Raw genomic sequence first — 19,395 nt, forward strand, 5'->3', positions numbered from 1 at the left:
AACCCCAAAGGCAGAAGACTGCCATGGAGGGACACCTGGAGAGCCAAAGGTGCAGAGCTCCAGCATGGCCTGATCCTGGCTAAAGCGCCTCTCTCAGAAGCCTAACTCCAGTTCTGGCCTGGTAAACTGTGCGAGCCCCAAAAGGGCAGAGGCTGCGTGTGTGGAGGGTGATTCCTCAGGCACACCCGTCAATGAAGGCCATCAATGAAGGCCTCCAGAGATGGAGCTGCCTCTGGGAGATGCCCTCCTCCCCATTCCACAGCCGGGGAGGCACACAGGGCAGGATTCCAGTTAGGAGCTCTTCCTCAGGGCTTCCCCTCCAGCTTCCTCCCACCCACCCCCACCCTCCCGGAAGCAGGAGAGGTCGCCCCCCGCCCCGCCCCGCCCCACAGTTTGCACAGTTGTAATGGCGGAAACCCAGGCCCCACTAGGGTCAGTCACCAGGTGTCGGGCGAGGCAGTCCCAGCTGGGAACTGGATCAGGCCAACAGGGAGCAGAGGAGTAAAGGCAGGGCGGCCCAGCCAGCTTCGGGGAGGCTGGTGGCAGACTATTCACCACGGAGCGCCCAGATCTCTCCCCGGGCAGAGCAGGGAGAGGGGGCTAGGGCCAAGATCCCCTCGGCTCTCACCCCCAACTCCTTCCAGAGCGGCCCCGCGATGCACCAGCCAGCAGGGCCCCTCCCCCACCTCGGGCCCAGGAGCCATCCCCCAGCTCCTTCCAGAGGCGGGTGCAGAGACCGAGGAGGAAATGGGGGAGGGGAGGCCCCGGCTCAAGTTCTCTCCACTCCCCCTCCTCATTGGCCACCATCTTCCGGCCCCTGCCCCCCGGAGCAGCAGGGGATGGGGCCCAGCCTGCGGAAGGGAGAGAAAGGGCAGGTGGAGGGTTAGCCCGAGCAGCAGGGGCAGGGGCCGGCCCCAACTGTCTCCTCCCACCCCCTCCCCGCAGCCATGGCGACGGGCGGAGGAGACCAGGAGGGTCCTGAGCGCCACGCTCGCGGAGCGGGCTGAGAGGGGCAGGGGGAAGTGCAGGGTGGGGGCTCTCTCCCGCAACACCCAGCCGTGCCCCCCGCACACACACGCCTCCGGGCTGGGCCACACACGCGCGCACACAAACTCCCTGCCCTACTTGCCACTCGGCTCAGCCCGCACGCCGCACTCCCCAGGCAGCAAGCCGTGGAGCGCGAGCCCCAGGACCCCCGATCCCGCCCCGCACCCCCGGATCCCGCACCCTGCGAGCTCCAGGGCCGGCCTCGCACCCGCTCGCAGCCACCCCGGCTCACCCCACAACTTCTCAGGATGCACAACTCCCGGCCGGCGCGGCCCTCCCCGCACACACCCCCACCCCCCCGCCGCCCGCACCGCGCCCGGGCACCGACGGACCGCCCGGCCTCGGCCCTGCCCCGCCGCACCCCCCGCCCCACCACACCCCCCGCTGGAAAATGACAGGGAAGCCGCCCCGCGAGCGTGCCCCGAGCTTCCCCGCTGCGGCCGTGGGCAGGGGAGGGCGGACCCAGAGGGATGCCCGCGCGTGGGGGAGGCAGGGGGGGCGCGGGAAGGCGAGAGAAAGAGCCCGGACCACCCCTCCCCGCCCGACACAGAACAAAACCGAAAACCGCCGGCGTTACCCTTCTGGGAGCTCCCGACACCCACACAGGCTCGTCGTTAGGCTCCTCTGCCCGCCACCTCCTTCTTCCCGGGCTCTTTCTCTGCCCTCCCCTCCCCGCGCCCCTCCCGGGCCTCGCCGGCCCCCGCCCGCGCCCCGCGCCCCGCGCCCGGCCCCGCCGCCCCGCCCCCGCCCGCCCCGCGCCCGCCGCCCGCCGCCCGCCCGCCCGGCCCGCCGCCCGCGCCTCCGCCCGGCTCGCTCTCGCCCCCTCGCCCCCTTTCTCCTTCCACACTCCCTGCCGTCCATCTTGAATACTTGGGATTCTTGAATGGAGTGAGCAGGATCCGCTCCCCCGGGCTCCCATTGGCTGCGGGTTAACCCTTTTGAAACGAGATCCTCCCTCCCATTGGCTGCCGGGCTCCCCTCTTCCCCCCCAACCCCCATCCCCTCCGCCTCCCGACAGCCGGCGGGGTCAGGGCGCTCCCGGGCGCCCCCTCCCCTGGCCCCTGGCCCCCTGCCCCCACCCGGGGCGCCCCCCCTTCCCGGCCCTTTCCGTCCCCCCCACCCCCCTCCCCGCAACACACCCGCCCGGGCTGCAGGTGGAGGCAGGTCCGCTTCCCGCCAAATGCGGCCCCAAGGCTGGGCTTGCAGAAGCCTTGCTCCCAGACGCCCCTTGTGCTGGACCTGGAGACCTTGTTAGGTGTCGGGGTGCGATTTCCTGCCCCCCCCCCGCAGCCCCCTCCTGCAGCAGAAGCGCCTCTCGAGCACGGAGTCCGCGCGGGAGGGCCGAGGGCTCGGAGCGACCCCGGCCGCCCCCCAGGCTGGGCAGGAAGAGGGCAGCTCCGGAAAGATCTGAGGCTCTTCAGAGAAGCTCATTCCCCGAGCGCCGCGGGGCAGGTCTGACCCTACCAGGAATGTGCAGCATCTGGAGCTCTGCGCGGTCACAAACAGCCCCTGGGACCAGCCCGGCCTGGCCCGCGTGCTGGGCCCACTAGGGGCTCTGAGTTGGGGGAGCCCAGAGAGGCCTGGGGGAGGGAGGCCGCGGGGGGCAGGGTAGGAGTCAGACCTGGCCGTCGGGAACCTTCCTTGTGTGTCCACATCTGCCCCTAACACTAACACGCTTGCCGCTGTCTGCTCGCTAGGTCTCAGTTTCCCCATTTGCAACAGATCGCTCTAGCAGAGCATGGTCCTATTCAAGTTTCTGTGTGAAGAGGGAAATGTTCTAAATCTGTGTCATCTGGTAGGGTATCCATTAGCCACGTGTGGCTATTGAGCCCTCGAAATGTGGCAAGTGTGACCGAGAAACTGGCTTTTTTACTTTATTGAATTGTAATTACTTTTACGTTTTTTTAAAAAGTAATCACACTCAACATGGGGCTGGAACTTACAACCAACCCCGAGACCAAGAGTGGCATGCTCTAGTGACTGATCAAGCCAGGCACCCCTGTAATTACTTTTATTTTATTTTTAAAATTTTTGTAAAGATTTCTTTATTTATTTATTCATAGAGACACACACAGAGAGAGGCAGAGACACAGGCAGAGGGAGAAGCAGGCTCCATGCTGGGAACCCGACGTGGGACTCGATCCCAGGTCTCCAGGATCATGCCCTGGACCGAAGGCAACACTAAACCGCTGAGCACCCCCCCACGCCCCCTAGAACCCTTGTGGTCCTGCTGGTGAATAACATCCTATGATTCCTATTGGGAAGAAAAAATCCTTTCTCTTCACCTGCAGTTACAAAATCCACTAGATCCAAATCGCAAATCACCAAGGGCATGGATGCCCAGGAAATGAGGTTCAAATCCCTGACACCTCTGTCATGGATCCTTTTTTTGAGTTAATCTCTGTTCTGACAAGGGAGCTGAGATACACACCTGCACACACAATACCATGGGAGATGTGGGCTAGCTAGGGAATTGCAGGTTGGCCCAAACTTCTTGTTCTTTCAAAGATGTAAATGAGGATGGTGGGGGTGAGGGTGGGAGATGTCCCCTGCCCAAAGGCAAACTTCAGGTTAGCTTACTTTCAAGTTAACACACATCCATGTATTTAGTACACATCTTTGGGCCTCTGCACACCACCGCCCTCCCCAACACACGCACACATATATCATTAAGTTCATTCAATAAATGTACTTCTCGGGATCCCTGGGTGGCGCAGCGGTTTAGCGCCTGCCTTTGGCCCAGGGCGCGATCCTGGAGACCGGGGATCGAATCCCACATCGGGCTCCGGGTACATGGAGCCTGCTTCTCCCTCTGCCTGTGTCTCTGCCTCTCTCTCTCTCTCTCTCTCTCTCTCTCTGTGACTATCATAAAAAAAAATAAATAAATAAAAAATAAATGTACTTCTCTGACCCAAGACGAATGTAGGGCTGGTATGAAGGGATAGCCAATTCCATGGGAGGGACAGATAGGCCCCTGGGTACGCCAGGGTTACAAGAACACGGACAGCCTCCATAGCCCACTCCCTCAATCAATGTGATTGAGTGATTCCATCGTGGCATCTTCTACCACGAGGAAAGAAAGCTGTAGGGTGGGAAGTTGTGTGTTCATCCTTAGGCTGAACAGGAAGCAGAATGAACAAGGGGCTGGAGCTTCTGGAGGAGGAGGGGTGCAGCATATCCAGGATTCTGGTGGCTACAGGCTCAGATGGGTGCATCCAAGGCCCTAATCCAGCGGAGAAAGAACCACTACAGAGAGCTGGTATCCACTTCCCGCTTCCAGAGGGCCTCTATCTGGGTAACATGCCATAGGAGAGCGGAAGACACAGCGTTGCCTGGAGAATGACTACTGTTTTCAGTACGCCTTCACTTCCAGGTGAAAACCGCTAAATGACTTCTCTGGGTAAGAGACAGATAAGGAGTTCAGGGACGCCTGGGTGGCTCAGCGGTTGAGCATCTGCCTTTGGCTCAGAGTGTGATCCTGGAGTCCCGGGATCGAGTCCCATGTCAGGCTCTCCGCATGGAAACTGCTTCTCCTCCCTCTGCCTATGTTTCTGCCTCTCTCTCATTGTGTCTCTCGTGAATAAATAAAATCTTAAAAAAAAAAAAAAGATAAGGAGTTCAGAGGAAGAGGGACTGCTTCCCATGGAGAATGGAATCTAAGAAGGCTTCCTGGGGGAAGTAGCATCTAAGATCAGAAGAACAGGAAAGATTCAGAGACAAGAAAATAGGAGAAAGGAGGTCAGGGAAGTGCAAAGGAGAGGAGACAACATATGCTGAAAGGTAGGATGTGTTCAAGGTAGGCAGGAAATTCAGTGAGAAACTAGGATGATGAAGGGGAACAGCAAGGAGGAAAAGGTAGGCCGGGATGGATCCTAGAGGGCACAGACACTTCCCTCCAGCCTCTACTCAGCTCCTCCAAAGATACTGTTTTTCTGGAAAATGCTCTTCTCCTTTTCCCCACCAAGAGATGCCGCCCACCAATTCCTCTAGCTGCCCCTCCGCCCTCCACTCCCTGCTGCTTCCTCCTTAGTCTGCAGGCCCCTTATCTGTGTTCCATAAGCATTCTTCCCAGGACAAAGTGGATACCAGTATCCCATCAGGGGGTGGACTCTCCTCGGTCCCTCTCGGCTCATTCTCCAGTCTCTGGATGTTCCTGCCCAGAAATGGACTGCATGGAGAAAGCTTCCTTTTTCGCTCACCACCTTCCAAACCCCTGCTTGGCCCATTGGTTCTCAGGAAAAAGTTGAAAAGGAGGGCAGCCCGGGTGGCTCAGTGGTTTGGCACCACCTTCGGCCCCGGGCATGATCCTGGAGACCCAGGATCCAGTCCCACATCGGGCTCCCTGCATGGAGCTTGCTTCTCCCTCTGCCTCTGCTCTGCCTCTCTCTCTGTGTCTCTCATGAATAAATAAATCTTAAAAAAAAAAAAAAAAAGAGTTGAAAAGGAGACCAGTAACAGCCAGAAATGGTCCAACCTGTTATAAGAGCGGATTTTGTTTTCTTTCTTTTTTTTTTTTTTTGAGAAAAAGAGCAAGAGTGAGAGAGAGAGAGAGAGAGAGAGAGCACAAGCAGAGGGGAAGGGCAGAGGGAGAAGCAGACTCTCCGCTGAGCAGGGAGCCTGAGGTAGGGGCTTGATCTCAGGATCATGAGCCCATGACCTGAGCCTGAGGCAGATGCTTGACCGACCAAGCCACCCGGGGGCCCTAAGGGTGTTAAAAAAAGGATCCAGGGGTTCTTTGGCTCCTAGCCACCCCATCACGTCCCTCCCTCCACCTCTGGGAGGCCCAGGATGTGCCTGGGCTTTGTACTGGCCTCCATTTTCCCACTATCTCCACAGCAAGTCGGGATCATTCTGGGAGTGCCCCCTTTGCTTTCCTCCTTGGAGCCCTACCCAGGGTGCACCACATGGAACTCTGTGATTGTGAGGCAGGGAGACCATCTGCCCCAATCCTCCACCTCTTGGAAGACCTGAATCTGAAATGCTAGGAAAGAGTGGCGTCCCTGCTTCAACATCACTGGGGGGGACTTGGTTGCCACTTAGTGGCTCCTAATTCATGGAGATGATACAGGCCTTTCCATCTGAGCCTGTTCAGTTTTCCCTCCTTCTCTGCCTTCTTACATCCTGCTTCTGTCCACTACTTATGTGTCTGAGCGCTTCCTGTGTGGAAGGCTCTGGAATCCTTGCTAGGAAGCATTCCTGGTCCCGAGATGCTCCCAGTTGAGGAGTACAGGGCAGATACACCAAGAGGAAGTCAGACAGATGCCCAAATAAATGTAAGTACTTTCTTCCTGAGGTGAACCCATTTCCCTGAGGTCTTAATCCTATTCTTGCTTCATCAGTTGTCCCGTTTTTGCACCTCCAGTCCCTTTACATGACCCAGAGAGAGCTGGGGTCAGCAAACCCCAGCCCACGGGCCCAATCCTGCCCCCTGCCTGTTTGAGAATCAAGTTCATCGGATCACAGAGGTGCCCGCTTGGTTATGGACTGTCACTGGTGGCTTTCCCACTACGGTGGCAGAGCTGAGTAGTTGTGACAGAGACCACATGGCTAGCAGCAAAGCCTAGAATAACCAGCTCTGTATAACAGAAGTTTGCCAACACTGAGTTTGCAGGAAGTTTTGGTTCTTTGGTTTCTCAGCGGGCTGTCATGGAACCCAAGAGAGGCCACTGAGAGGGGCGTGGAGGGACATAGCCCAGACTTTCCTCCTCGGCCTACACAGGTCTGCCCACGATGGGCAGGAAACTTCTCCCTGTGCCAGTTGGCTTTCTGCATCTCTGCTTCCTGTCCCACCTACTCACTCTTAAGCCCAAGCTGTCAGGCTTTGGTCCCTCTTTTCACTGAAAGGGCTCCCACTAGGACCACCCATGATGTCCTCATTACCAGTCCCATTCTTTTCTCAATCTCCATCACACAACCTCTCTCAAGTATTTGCCTTTGTAGACTAGTCAGAAATGGGTCTCTCTCAGGTCGCCTCCTACTTCTCCAACTATCCCATCTCTAGTCCCTTCCCACGCTTCATCCTCTTCCTTCCCCTGCTGCCTGCATATATGTAGTCTGCAAAGATTTGTCCAGCCCTCTTCTCCCTCCACACTCTACTATCACTGGGAAAAATCATACACATGCCTGATCTCAAGAATCAGAGAGCAAGTGAGCCAGGGGTGGGATTGGGGAGCCAAGGGAGAGGGAAAGAGAGAATCATAAGCTGGTTCCACACCCAGCCCAGAGCCTGATGCTGGGCTGGATCTCAGGACCTGAGATCATGACCTGAGCAAAATCAAGAGATGGATGCTCAATGTTGGGGGTGCCCAGGCACCCCCAAGGTTACTTCTATGTTGATGGCTTCCCAAAATATAACCTCTAAACTAAATGCCCAGATTTCTAACAGAACTCAGATGCATGTCCCACTGACCGGACAAATTGAATTTGTCCAGCATCAAACACATCTTTCCTGGGGATCCCTGGGTGGCTCAGCAGTTTGGCGCCTGCCTTTGGCCCAGGGTGCGATCCTGGAGTCCCGGGATCGAGTCCCGTGTTGGGCTCCCGGCATGGAGCCTGCTTCTCCCTCTACCTGTGTCTCTGCCTCTCTCTCTCTCTCTCTCTCTCTCTCTCTCATGAATAAATAAATAAATCTTAAAAAAAAAAACATCTTCCCCCACCTCTCCCCTGACTTAATCATTTTTGCTCTTCTTGCATCTGCCCCTTCATTGTTGCTATTCCCAAGAGATCTGCTCTTGACCCTTCTCTCTTTGGGGGCAATTGTATCCATTCCTATAGTTTCAACAATCGCTGATGCAGGAGTCACTGTCAAATCTCTATGCCCAGGTATGTTTCTAGCTGCCTCCCTATATTCCTAAACATTTGGGTGAGGCAAACATCTGATGCTTTTGCCTGCCCAGATTTCATCCTCCTTCTGGTAACTACACCTTACCTTTCCTTTGTGGAGACACATATTCTTTACTTTCGGTCCCCATGATTCACCTATGAGTTGACCTCATCTACCCCTCCAGGTGCAATCACAAAACCCAGGTGTCACTAGTTGTCTGTTGTGTAACCAATTAGCTCCAAACCTAATAGCCTAGAACAACACTCATTTATTTTCTTGCAGTTTCTGTGGATCAGGAATCTGGGCAGGGCTTTGTTGGGTCCTCTGATCATGGTGTCTCGTGAAGTCGCAGTCAAAGTGTCTCCCAGACTGGATAATATGCTCTATGTTGGCAAATTGAACTCCAATTAAAAAAAAAAAAGTGTCTCCCAGAGCTGGGTTTTGTCTAAAGGCCCAGTGGGTGAAGGAATTGCTTCCAAGCTCACTTGCATAGTGGTTGGCAGGATTCTGTTCCTTAAGGGTCTCATTTCTTTGGTAGCTGTTGGCTGGAGCCTATCCTCAAGTTCCTAGCAATGTGGCTGTGTCCAACGTGGCAGCTTGCATCATCAAAGCCAGCAAGACAGAATCTGTTAGCAAAAGAGAAATCACCATCTTTTGTCACCTAATCACAGAAGTAACAACTCCTCAGGGCACCTGGCTAAAAGAGCCTGCAACTCTCCATCTCGAGGTGATGAGTCAAGCCTCACTTCGGATTGAGTGTAGTGATTACTTAAAATAAATAAATAAATAAATAAATAAATAAATAAATAAATAAATAAATATATTTTTAAAAAACTTAAAAAATAAGTAGCAGCTCCTCAACATTGCCATATACTATTAGTTAGAAGTTATTCCAGTGGAGGGGACTATACAAAAGTACAAATATTAGGAAGTTCCATCACTAAAGGGCCACCTTAGACACTGTCAACCACCACCAATTTAGCCAGTTAAATCACAATAATTGATTCAAGGATGGGTATCCAGTCAGAGTCCATCAGAATCAGGCCTGAGATGCTGGCTGGAACCTTTGGGATAGTGGCATTGCTGGGGTTGTTATGCTAGTGGAAGGTAAGCTTGAAGCTGCTGGTGCTCATAGCCTGTAATGTTGAGAATCTGCCTACAATTAAAACATAATAGAGAAAAAGAAGACAAGAGATGGGAAGAGACAGATGCTTCACAACATCATTTGAGAACCTGATCCGGCCATGCTTGCAGCAAGATGTCTTAAGTTTTTAGTCATGTAAGCGAATATGTTCCCTCTTCTTTTTTTTTTTTTTTTTTTTTAAGATTTTATTTATCGGGCAGCCTGGATGGCTCAGCGGTTTAGCACTGCCTTCAGCCGAGGGCGTGATCCTGGAGACCCGAGATCGAGTCCCACGTTGGGCTCCCAGCATGGAGCCTGCTTCTCCCTCTACCTGTGTCTCTGCCTCTCTCTCTCTCTCTGTGTCTCTCATGAATAAATAAATAAAATCTTAAATATATATATATATTATTTATTTATTTATTTGAGAGAAAGAGAGAGAGAGCATGAAGAGGGAGAGAGGGAGAAAGGAGCCCAGTGCAGGACTTTGGGACTCCAGGATCATGAGCGGAAGGTAGACTCTTAACTGACTGATCCCTCCTCCAGGCGCCCCAGCACATTCCCTCTTCTATTCATATAGGTTTTAATATTTTGTCAACCACAACCAAAAGGTCCGCAGCTGATAAAATATCTCAGAGATACCTGGGGGTGCCTGGGTGGATTAGTCAGTTGGGCTCCCTACTCTTAATTTCAGCTCAGGTCATAATCTCAGGGTCGTGGGATCAAGCCCCGAGTTGAGCTCCACACTCAGTGGGGAGTCTGCTTGAGCTTCTCTCTTTCCCTCTGCTCCTCTGCACCCCACTCCTAAAATTAAAAAAATACATCTTTTTAAAGAGTGTCTCAGAGATACCTTGGATTCAGTTTGGCCAAACCCAGTTTGATTATCATACCCTCACCTTTCCCACACACCTGCCTCTCTCCCTACGTTCTATTTCACTGTTAAAATCACAGCACAGTTGCTCTGGCTGAAAACCTTGGAGTCCTCTTCCTTATCTGCTATGGAGATTGGAATAGTCTGTGCAACACGGCTCCATTCTATGGAACCCCAGGAAAAACCGTCTGCTATGTTTACAAAGGCAGGGGAGGCTCTGAGGTGACCCATGGAAACACCATCTCCACATAGGTAAACAGGTCACTCTAGGATCTTACAGAATTTCTAGATGTGAATCACATGACATAGAGGATGAGAATAGTGTATCTGACTCTCCTATCAAAACACACCATAGGCTAAAATGAAATTCTGGCAAACTGCCTAGTAGCTTGTGGTTTGGAAGGCACCCTGGGCTGGATTTGTGAAAATATTCCTTCTGTCTCTAAGTCAGATTAAAAGAAATTGTGCCAGTTGTACGTTAAATATACTTCAAAAATACAAATAAAAGCAAATTAATTAATTAAATAATTAAATAAAAATAAAAGAAATTATGACTGACATAATTTCTTTTATATCTTCTTCCTTAGAGTTCCAGTCATAATTCTAATCTTTATCTCTCTTTCCCTCTACTACTTTCATCCAATTGCCCTAAATCCTGTGCATGCTGCCTCTCAGTTGGTCCTGTTTTCTTCATTCCCCTGCCTCCAGCTGAATATCCCCCTTGGGCGTTTGTGTCAGCCTCTGAAAACTTTCCTCTAAACCCCTCCACTCTATCAGAGTATGAATCCTCAATACAACCTCACATCGTTCATCTGCCCAATATTATGGTGGCTCCCTAGTGCTCCCTAATCTTTACTGGGTCATGGACCCAGTTTTAAGGTGATGGAAGCTATGAGTAACTCCAGAAAGATCTGTAGTTTGTGTTATGGTGTACATCTCAAGGGGATAATGAACCCTTCAGACTGCATTTACATATACATATTTTTTTTATTTTATTTATTTTTTTTCATATACATATTTTTAAGATTTTATTTATTTGAGAGCAAGAAAGAGAGCAGAAGCAGGAAGAGAGGGAGAGGGAGAAGCAGTTTCCCTGCTGAGCAGGGAGCCAGAGGCATGGCTTAGTCCCAGGACCCCAGGATCACCACCTGAGCCAAAGGCAGATACTGAATCAGTTGAGCCACCCAGATGCCCCGTTTACATATTTTTTAATTTTAAAAAAGATTTTATTTATTTGAGAGAGAGAGAGAGAGTGTGTGTGTGTGTGTGCGCGCGCGCGCGCGCGCGTGCACGTAATCAGAGGGAGGGGCAGAGGGAGAGGGAGAAAGGGAATCTCAAGCAGACTCTACCCTAAGCAGGAAGCCTTGGTAGGGCTTGGGGCCTGGCTGGATCCCAGGACCCAGAGATCACAACCTCAGGTGAAATTGGGAATCACAGGCTTCACTGGCTGCACACGCCGCCCCAGGTGCCCCACAGACTCCATTTACATACTGCCCACCTGAAAACATGCCCTTTCATCTTCCTCCAAGTTAGACTGTCTTATAAAGGGTGTAGTCCTGGGCGCCTGCGTGGCGCTGTTGATTAAACTTTTGACTCTTGGCTTCAGCTTGGGTCCTGATCTCAGAGTCATGATCTGGGGGCCCTGAGATCCAGCATTGCAGCCAGCTCAGCACGGAATCTGGTTAAGACTCTCTCTCCCTCTCCCTCTATCCCTCCGCTCCCTGGCCCAATGCTCCCTTCTGCTTGAGCACCCTCTCTCTCTCTCTCAAGTAAATAAATAAATCTTAAAAAAACAAAACAAAACAAAAAAGATGCAGTCCAAAGTTTTTAGCACAGCATTTCTGGCCTTCCAAACTTATCTCTACCTGCCTTTTTTAGCTACATCTTCTGTCTTGTGCAGTTTTTAATATATATATATATATATATATAATTTATTTTTTTATTTATTCATTTATTTACTTATTTATTTGAGAGAGCACGAGTAGGGGTAGAGGCAGAAGGAGAGGAAGAAGCAGACTCCCCACTGAGCAGGGAGCCCAATATGGGACTTGATCCCAGGACCCTGAGATCATGACCTGAGCCGAAAGCAGATGCTGAACAAACTGAGCCACCCCGGTGCCCGGGTTACCGTTATTTTATGTCTGATTCCCCACCGGACAAAAAGCCTCCCTGGGAGCAAAGACTGTGCCCTTCATTTTTCCTTCTTATATCTCCCCAGATGGAAGGAAAGTTTCTCTGGAGCACTAATCAGAACACCTAGCTTAGTCTAGATAAATCATTGGCTCAGTGTGAGCTGTTTATTTTAGTTCTTTGTGCCAAGAACTCTCAACAAGAGATCTATCCTCTTAAACAAATTTGCAAGTGGACAATAAACTATTGTTGACCACAGACACAATGCCTTACAGCAGATCTCTAGAACTTACTTGTCTTGTTTAACTGACACTTTATACCAGTTGATTAGTAATTCCTCGTTTATGCCAGTTGATTAGTAATTCCTCGTTTCCCCTCCCTGTGGCTCCTGGCAGCCACCACTCCACTCTTGGAGTCTGAGAGCTCGGCTATTTTAGCTCCCTCAGAGAAGTGGAATCACGCAGTACTTGTCTCTGTGTCTGGCTTGTTTCACTCAGCATAAGGCCCTCAAGCCACATCCGTGTTGTTGCATATGACAGAAATCCCTTCTTTTTTAAAGTTCAATAGTGTTCCAAAAAATAAAATAATATAAAATAAATTTAAAAATAAATATATAAATATATATCCCCCCTACATTTTCTTTACCTATTCATCTGTCAATGACCATTAGGTTTTTCCTTCAACTTGGCTACTGTGAATAGTAGAACGGACTGCTGGGTCTTCTAATCATTTTCATCAGCATAAGGGTTTCAGGGTGATGTGCTGAGATAAAGTGATATGATGTCAGGCTCCCAATCTATATTCTTTTTTTTTTTAAGATTTTATTTATTTATTCATGAGAGACACACACACAGAGAGAGAGAGAGAGAGAGAGAGAGGGAGAGAGAGAGAGAGGCAGAGACACAAGCAGAGGGAGAAGCAGGCTCCATGCAGGGAGCCCTACGTGGGACTCGATCCCTGAACTCCAGGATCATGCCCTGGGCTGAAGGCAGATGCTCAACCGCTGAGTCACCCAGGCTGCCCTCTTTTTTTTTTTTTTTAAGGTTGTTATTTATTTATTCATGAGAGAGACAGAGAGAGAGAGAGAGGCAGAGACACAGGCAGAGGGAGAAGCAGGCTCCGGGGAGCCCAACGTGGGACTCAATCCTGGGTCTCCAAGATCATGCTGTGGCTGAAGGCGGTGCTAAACCCCTGAGCCACCCAGGCTGCCCCTCTCAATCTATATTCTAGTAGGTTCTGAATTCAAAACTTTTCAGTTTTAGTGGACCCCATGGGTATGGGAACTTCTTAGACCTTGTGACATAATTTTGGTTTGGAGACTATAGGTCCCTGATAGTGAACCTACCACATTTGCCATTATTGCTGCCAGGAATCCTTGCCTGGTAGCTGGGGCCTTTGGGGGTCCCCAGAGAAACTTTTTTTAAAAAAACATTGTTATTTATGTACTCATGAGAGACACACAGAGAGAGGCAGAGACACAGGGAGAGGTAGAAGCAGGCTCCCTGCAGGGAGCCCGAGGTCAGACTTGATCCCAGGACCATGGGATCATGACCTGAGCCAGAGGCAGATGCTCAACTGCTGAGCCACCCAGGTGCCCCTCCCCAGAGAAACTTAAAGGACTGGCCCAGTTGGTGGACTCGTAGGTGAGTTTATTGATTTCGTATTGTAGTCCTCACCCAATCCTGACCCTCAACACAGCGCAGGGCAGGAATGTCCCCTATGTCCTTGCAGAATAGGCATTCTGGAGGGATCTGAGGCAAAAAAAAAAAAAAAACTTGCTCCTGCTCGGTCACATTTCAAAATCCTTCCCACATTTTATTTTATTTGTATTTTTTTTTATTGGAGTTCGATTTGCTCCTTCCCACATTTTAGTCCTTCGCCCACACCCCTTATATTCACTGGGACATTTCATACCATGTGGTGGAAAATGGAAAGAAGACCGAAGACCGTATGAATCCATAATAGTGCATGTACCGAGGGTAAGGGACTCTGTCATTTTTTTTTAAGATTTTATTTTTTTATTATGAGAGGCACAGAGAGAGACAGAGGCAGAGAGAAGCAGAGACACAGGCAGAGGGAGAAGCAGGCTCCATGCAGGGAGCCCGATGTGGGACTTGATCCCAGGTCTCTAGAATCACATCCCGGGTCGAAGGCAGGTGCTAAACCGCTGAGCCACCCGGGCTGCCCAGACTCTGTCATGTTTGACGCTGTATTTCCAGTGCCAATATAGTGCCTGGCATCTAGTAGGCACTCAGTTAATACTCAGTGAAGGAATGAGTGGGACATTGGGAGAAGTCAGTGGACCTTAGTTTCCAGTTGGTGAATGCCTTGTGATTCCCTCCAACCACAAGCACTGACAGATCAAGGTCCCACTAAATATGTGAACACCAACAGGGTGATTCACATGTCTCCCACACGCCACATACGCAGCATTGATAAATCAGATAGACTCGCTCTGTGCACGGGTTGCATGTGGCAGCGTCCACATGCTGCGGTTTGAATTGTAAGTTCAGATTTGACTTTACTTCACAACCCACACTGGCCACTCAAGTTCCAGCCATCATGTTTTATTCCAGCCTGCGGAAGGAAGGATTAGAGAAGGGTGTGCCCCTATTTTAGGGACTCCTCACAAAACTATCCCTGATACCTCTGCTTACATCTCACTGTTCAGAACTTAGTCACATGTCCACAACTACCTTCAGGGGAGGAAGTCTTTATTTCAAGAGTCAGACACTGAGGGATTCCTGGCTGACTCAGGTGGTTAAGTGTTTGCCTTTGGCTCAGGCCCTGAACTCAGGGTCCTGAGATCGAGCCCCATGTGGGGCTCCTCCCACTCCTCCTGCTTGTGCTTTCTCTTTTTCTCTCTCTCTGGAGAATAAATAAATAAAATCTTAAAAATAAAAACAAACAAAAGAAGAAGTGGGGAACATATATTAGGGGAAATTGTTAATATGGTTGGGGAGGTGGTTTGACATGGAACATCTGGCCTTCAAAACCGGAGAAGCCTGTCTAAACTCATGCCCCCAACTCACTGCTGTTACCTGGAGAGTGACGGGCAGCAGGCCAATCCCACCTAGGGGTGGAAGAGTGAGCCGCGTGGGTAGAAAGCGTGGCTGCTGAAGTCAGGTGGCCATGGGATCAAATACATCTCTGGAACTTCCCTTTCCTCCGAGTAAGAAACAAGGAAAACAATACCCATTGAATGAGTTGTGGTATTTTACCAAGGAAATCCCTAGGACAAAGTTGTTACCCAAGAGTGGTGCTTTTTTATTACTATTGTGGTGAAACACATATGACATAACATTTAGTCTTTTAATCCATGGTTAGTGCACAGGAGTGTTAATATATGCACACTCTTGTGCAACAGATCTCTAAAACCTTTCCTCTTGCGAGACTGAAACTCCACATCCACTGAACAAGAACCCCCTTCTGTCTCCTCCTGCCACCCCTGCCAACCACGACTCTTTGTTTAAGGGCATGACCACCCTGCATAACTTATATGTAGAATCATGCATGCGGTATTTGTTCTTTTGTGACCTGCTTCTTTCATTTAGCATAATGTCGTGAAGTCCAAGTTCATATGGTAGCAGGATTTCCTTCTTTTTGAAGGCTGAATTATATTGTGTTGTATGTATACACCACATGTTCTTCATCCACACATTCTTTTAAAGATTTTATTTATTTATTCATGAGAGACACACACAGAGAGACAGAGGCAGAGACACAAGCAGAGGGAGAAGCAGGTTCCATGCAAGGAGCCCGACGTGGGACTCGATCCCGGGACTCCAGGATCATGTCCTGGGCAGAAGGCAGGCGCTAAACCGCTGAGCCACCCAGGTGTCCCTATCCACACATTCTTCATCCAATGGACATTTAGGTTACTTCCACCTCCTGGCAATTGTAAATGATGCTGGAAGAATAGTGTTTCCTACCTGAAACTAGTTAGTATCAGAAACTAGTTCTTTCTTTTAATTCTCTTGAGGAAGGACGCCTGGGTGGCTTGGTGGTTGAGCGTCTGCCTTCAGCTCAGAACATGATCCCAGGATCTGCGAGCAAGTCCCACACTGGGGTCCTTACAGGGAAACTGCTTCTCCCTGTGCCTATGTCTCTGCCTCTCTTTCTGTGTCTCTCATAAATAAACAAAATCTTAAAAAAAATACGCTTGGGGGGGAGCTTCGTGGTGTATTTGCTTTTTCCACACCCTAATAATTGTTAGGTTAAACATCTCAGGTGTTTGGATATGAGAATTCTATAGATACTACATATCAATTAGGGGGAAAGGGGATAAAGCTCCCCCCACAGCCACCCCGGACAATAACAGAGTACAGATTCTCTTTAGGTGGCCCATCTGACCAGATAAGGAAAGACAATATATCTGCTGGGCTGTCACAGTGTTTAATCCTTCAGCTAAAATTCCAGACGCCAGATGTTTATGTCCATGAAGGGTGTGGAACCATCGCCCCCAGTTCTGACAGATGCAGCCCATCCATGGAGTCCCAGATCCTGCCCAGGGATCAAAGACAGAGGCGAGGGGCATCAGTGAGGAAGAAAGACCACCCAAACACAAATGCGTGATTCCCCGGTTGAGAGATACTTGTCAGGGAAAACCCTGGCTGATAATAACCACAAGAAGCTGTGCTTTGCTATTCCTTCCTCTAGTGGTTTCCTGAGAAGACTCATTAAATAAGAATAACATCCATGTCATCATTATAAAGTATAATCTTTGCCCAAGTATAGACATTGTATACTTTGTGGGTTTTTTTAAGACCTTTTTTTTTTTCCTCTTAAATTGAGTGAGCTCCTCTACACCAGCCCAACATGGGGTTTGAACTCAAGACTCCGAAGTCAAGAATCTCATGCTCTACGGACTGAGCCAGCCAGGCTTCCCTGGACATTATATACTTTGAATCAAAAGTGTCTGCTGCACATTTATAGGCATAGATGAGGCCAAAGAAGCACCGTATGAGGCAACTTCCTAAGGAGCTTCCTAGGAGTTGGAGTGAAAAGGCAAATACTCATGCACATGTTACAAATTATACAAGGCAACGTATGCTTGGCACTGTGTTTGGAGGAGGGGTGGTTCTATTAGCCGGGAAGAGCAGAGATCCTTGCTGGGGGTGGGGGTTTGCACTGGATACAGAAGAATGGCAGCATTTAAATAAGTGGATAGGACTCAGAAATGCACTTGTTGTGTTTTGTTTTGTTTTGTTTTAGCTGCTATGGACTGAGCACCAGCTCTGTAGGTGCCTGGCTCCATGCTTGAAGCTGAGGATAATGAGAAAAAAGACATGTCTCTGCCTTGAAGGAGGCTTTCAAACTCATTTCAGCAGGGGAGTGGATGTTTCCGGGGAGGACCATGCTGCCCTAGCCCCAGAGACACCTCCAACACACTCAGTCCCCAGGAAGCAGAACTAGATCACCAGAGGTGGGAGACCCAGGGCTGACAGCCTGGCTCGGACTCTGTGTCCTGAAACCAGCCCAGTCCGGTTGCTGCCACCACATGGACCTGGCCCACAGTGAAGACATCGCTAGCGGCCCCTCTCCCCTCTCATGCCAGCCGGCTCAGTTGCTGCTCATTTGCAGCACAGCCCCTACACCTCACCCTGGAGGCTGGTATTTGGGCCTCTCCCTGTGGGACTCCTTCAGACTTTGGTTCTTTTAGCTGATATAGGAGAGAAGATGAGGAAGAAGTGCCACCAGGTCTTCCAAGAGAAAATGCTCAGCAATAAGGGGGTGACTGGGGGACTCACCTGCATGGAGGTGAGAGAGGAGATGGCAGGCTCTGCTTTGAATACCATCTCTAGCCATCCTGGCCGGTGACCCTGAGCAAATTATTTCCTACGGGCTCCTTTCCTGCATTTGCAGACCTGGCCAAACAAAGGCCAAGTCACAGGGTTATTGCAGATTTTCAGCGAAATAGTGAAAACGAAGCCCAGTGTGGAGCACACAGTAAAACCCATTTGGAAGAGGGTAGGGCATGGAAGGACCTGGGGCAGTGTCCCAGGAGCTATCCCAGAGTGCAGAGAGAAGAGGCAAAAGCCAGCAGCCGGGCCAGGGCATGTCCACGGTCGTGATTCTGGACAGGACCAACGCAACAAGGCCTGTCCTCGGCAGAGCCATTCTGCGGTCACTCAAGGAGAAATGGAGTGCAATGGGGGGGGGGGGGCGAGGTGGCTGTGGGGCCAGCCTGTCACCCCGAGATGATGGATGGGCCTATTCCACGCCTGGTAATTAGTGCTGACTGGCTCTGAAATTCTTACTGTGGGGGAATGTTCCCTGTGCCTCCGTGTCCCGGAGGCCCTGCTCCAGGATTGGGGCTGGACAGGACTGGGTGTAAAGTTTGCCCCACCACTCCACCACACCTTTCCACAGGCTGGTGTGCATGTGTTTCTGTACAGAGATGTGTATGTGAGTGCACGTGCACGTTAGTGACTCTTGTAGCAGCGTATGTGTGTACAAAAGTATGTGTGCATCCATCTGGCTTTGAGTGTGCATGTGTGCTAAGCTGCTAGCCAAGAGCAGGGTTAAATATGCAAGGAACTTTCGGCTGCAGGAGACAAAGGAGAAATTGTCTCGGGTCATCTTGAATCCAGATTCACCTGACCCCAGCCACCTCCACCATGCTGCCTCAGTTGGACCCCGACAAGATCCACATTGCATACCTGAGGTGCTCAGGTGGGGAAGTGAACTCCGAGTCTGACCTAGCCTGGAAGATCAGCCTGCTGGGTGTGTCTCCAAAAAAGGTTGGTGATTGGAGATTGGAAGGGTCTGAGGATGGCAAGGGTGCTGACCATTCAAAACAGACAGGCTCAGATTGAAGCAGTGCCTTCTGCCTCTGCCCTGATTATCAAAGTCCTCAAGGAACCACCAAGAGACAGAAAGAAGCAGAAAAACATTAAGTACAACGGAAATACCACTTTTGATGAGATGGTCAACATTGCCTGACAGATGTGGCACCAATCTTTAGCCTGAGAACTCTCTGGAACCATGTCTCTGGACATCCTGGGGATTGCCCGATCTGTGGGTTGCAATGTTGATGGCCACCACCCTCATGACATCATAGATGACATCAATAGTGGTACAATGGTATGCCCAGCTAGTTAAGAACTGCAAAGGAAAATATTTCAATAAAGGATCATTTGAAGACAAAACAAAACAAAACGCAATGAGAAGAATTTGCCAAATGCTAGTCTTTTGTCTGGGTCACTTGAAGCTGACTGTATTTCAAGAAGTCCCTTGGCTGGTGCCTGTTAGTTATCCAGATGGTAGGCAGCCCCTGTCCTGAGGAATAGAAACCCCTGTCCTTAGGGTCAGCGCATCCATGCTTCTATACAGGCTGCCCCTCCCTGAGTAGCCATAGCAGGTCAGGAGAGAAGTTTGGATATACAAAACCCAACTTGTTTT

At 50.5% G+C, this 19,395-nt stretch overlaps 1 pseudogene; it reads left to right on the top strand.

Annotated features, from left to right (window-relative positions):
* The first annotated feature begins 18,548 nt into the window (after positions 1 to 18,548).
* LOC129494262 (60S ribosomal protein L12-like) lies at positions 18,549 to 19,095 on the top strand (annotated as a pseudogene).
* The last annotated feature ends 300 nt before the right edge of the window (positions 19,096 to 19,395 follow it).

Source organism: Nyctereutes procyonoides, unplaced genomic scaffold (assembly GCF_905146905.1).
Source record: "Nyctereutes procyonoides isolate TBG_1078 unplaced genomic scaffold, NYPRO_anot_genome, whole genome shotgun sequence".
Lineage (NCBI taxonomy): Eukaryota > Metazoa > Chordata > Mammalia > Carnivora > Canidae > Nyctereutes > Nyctereutes procyonoides.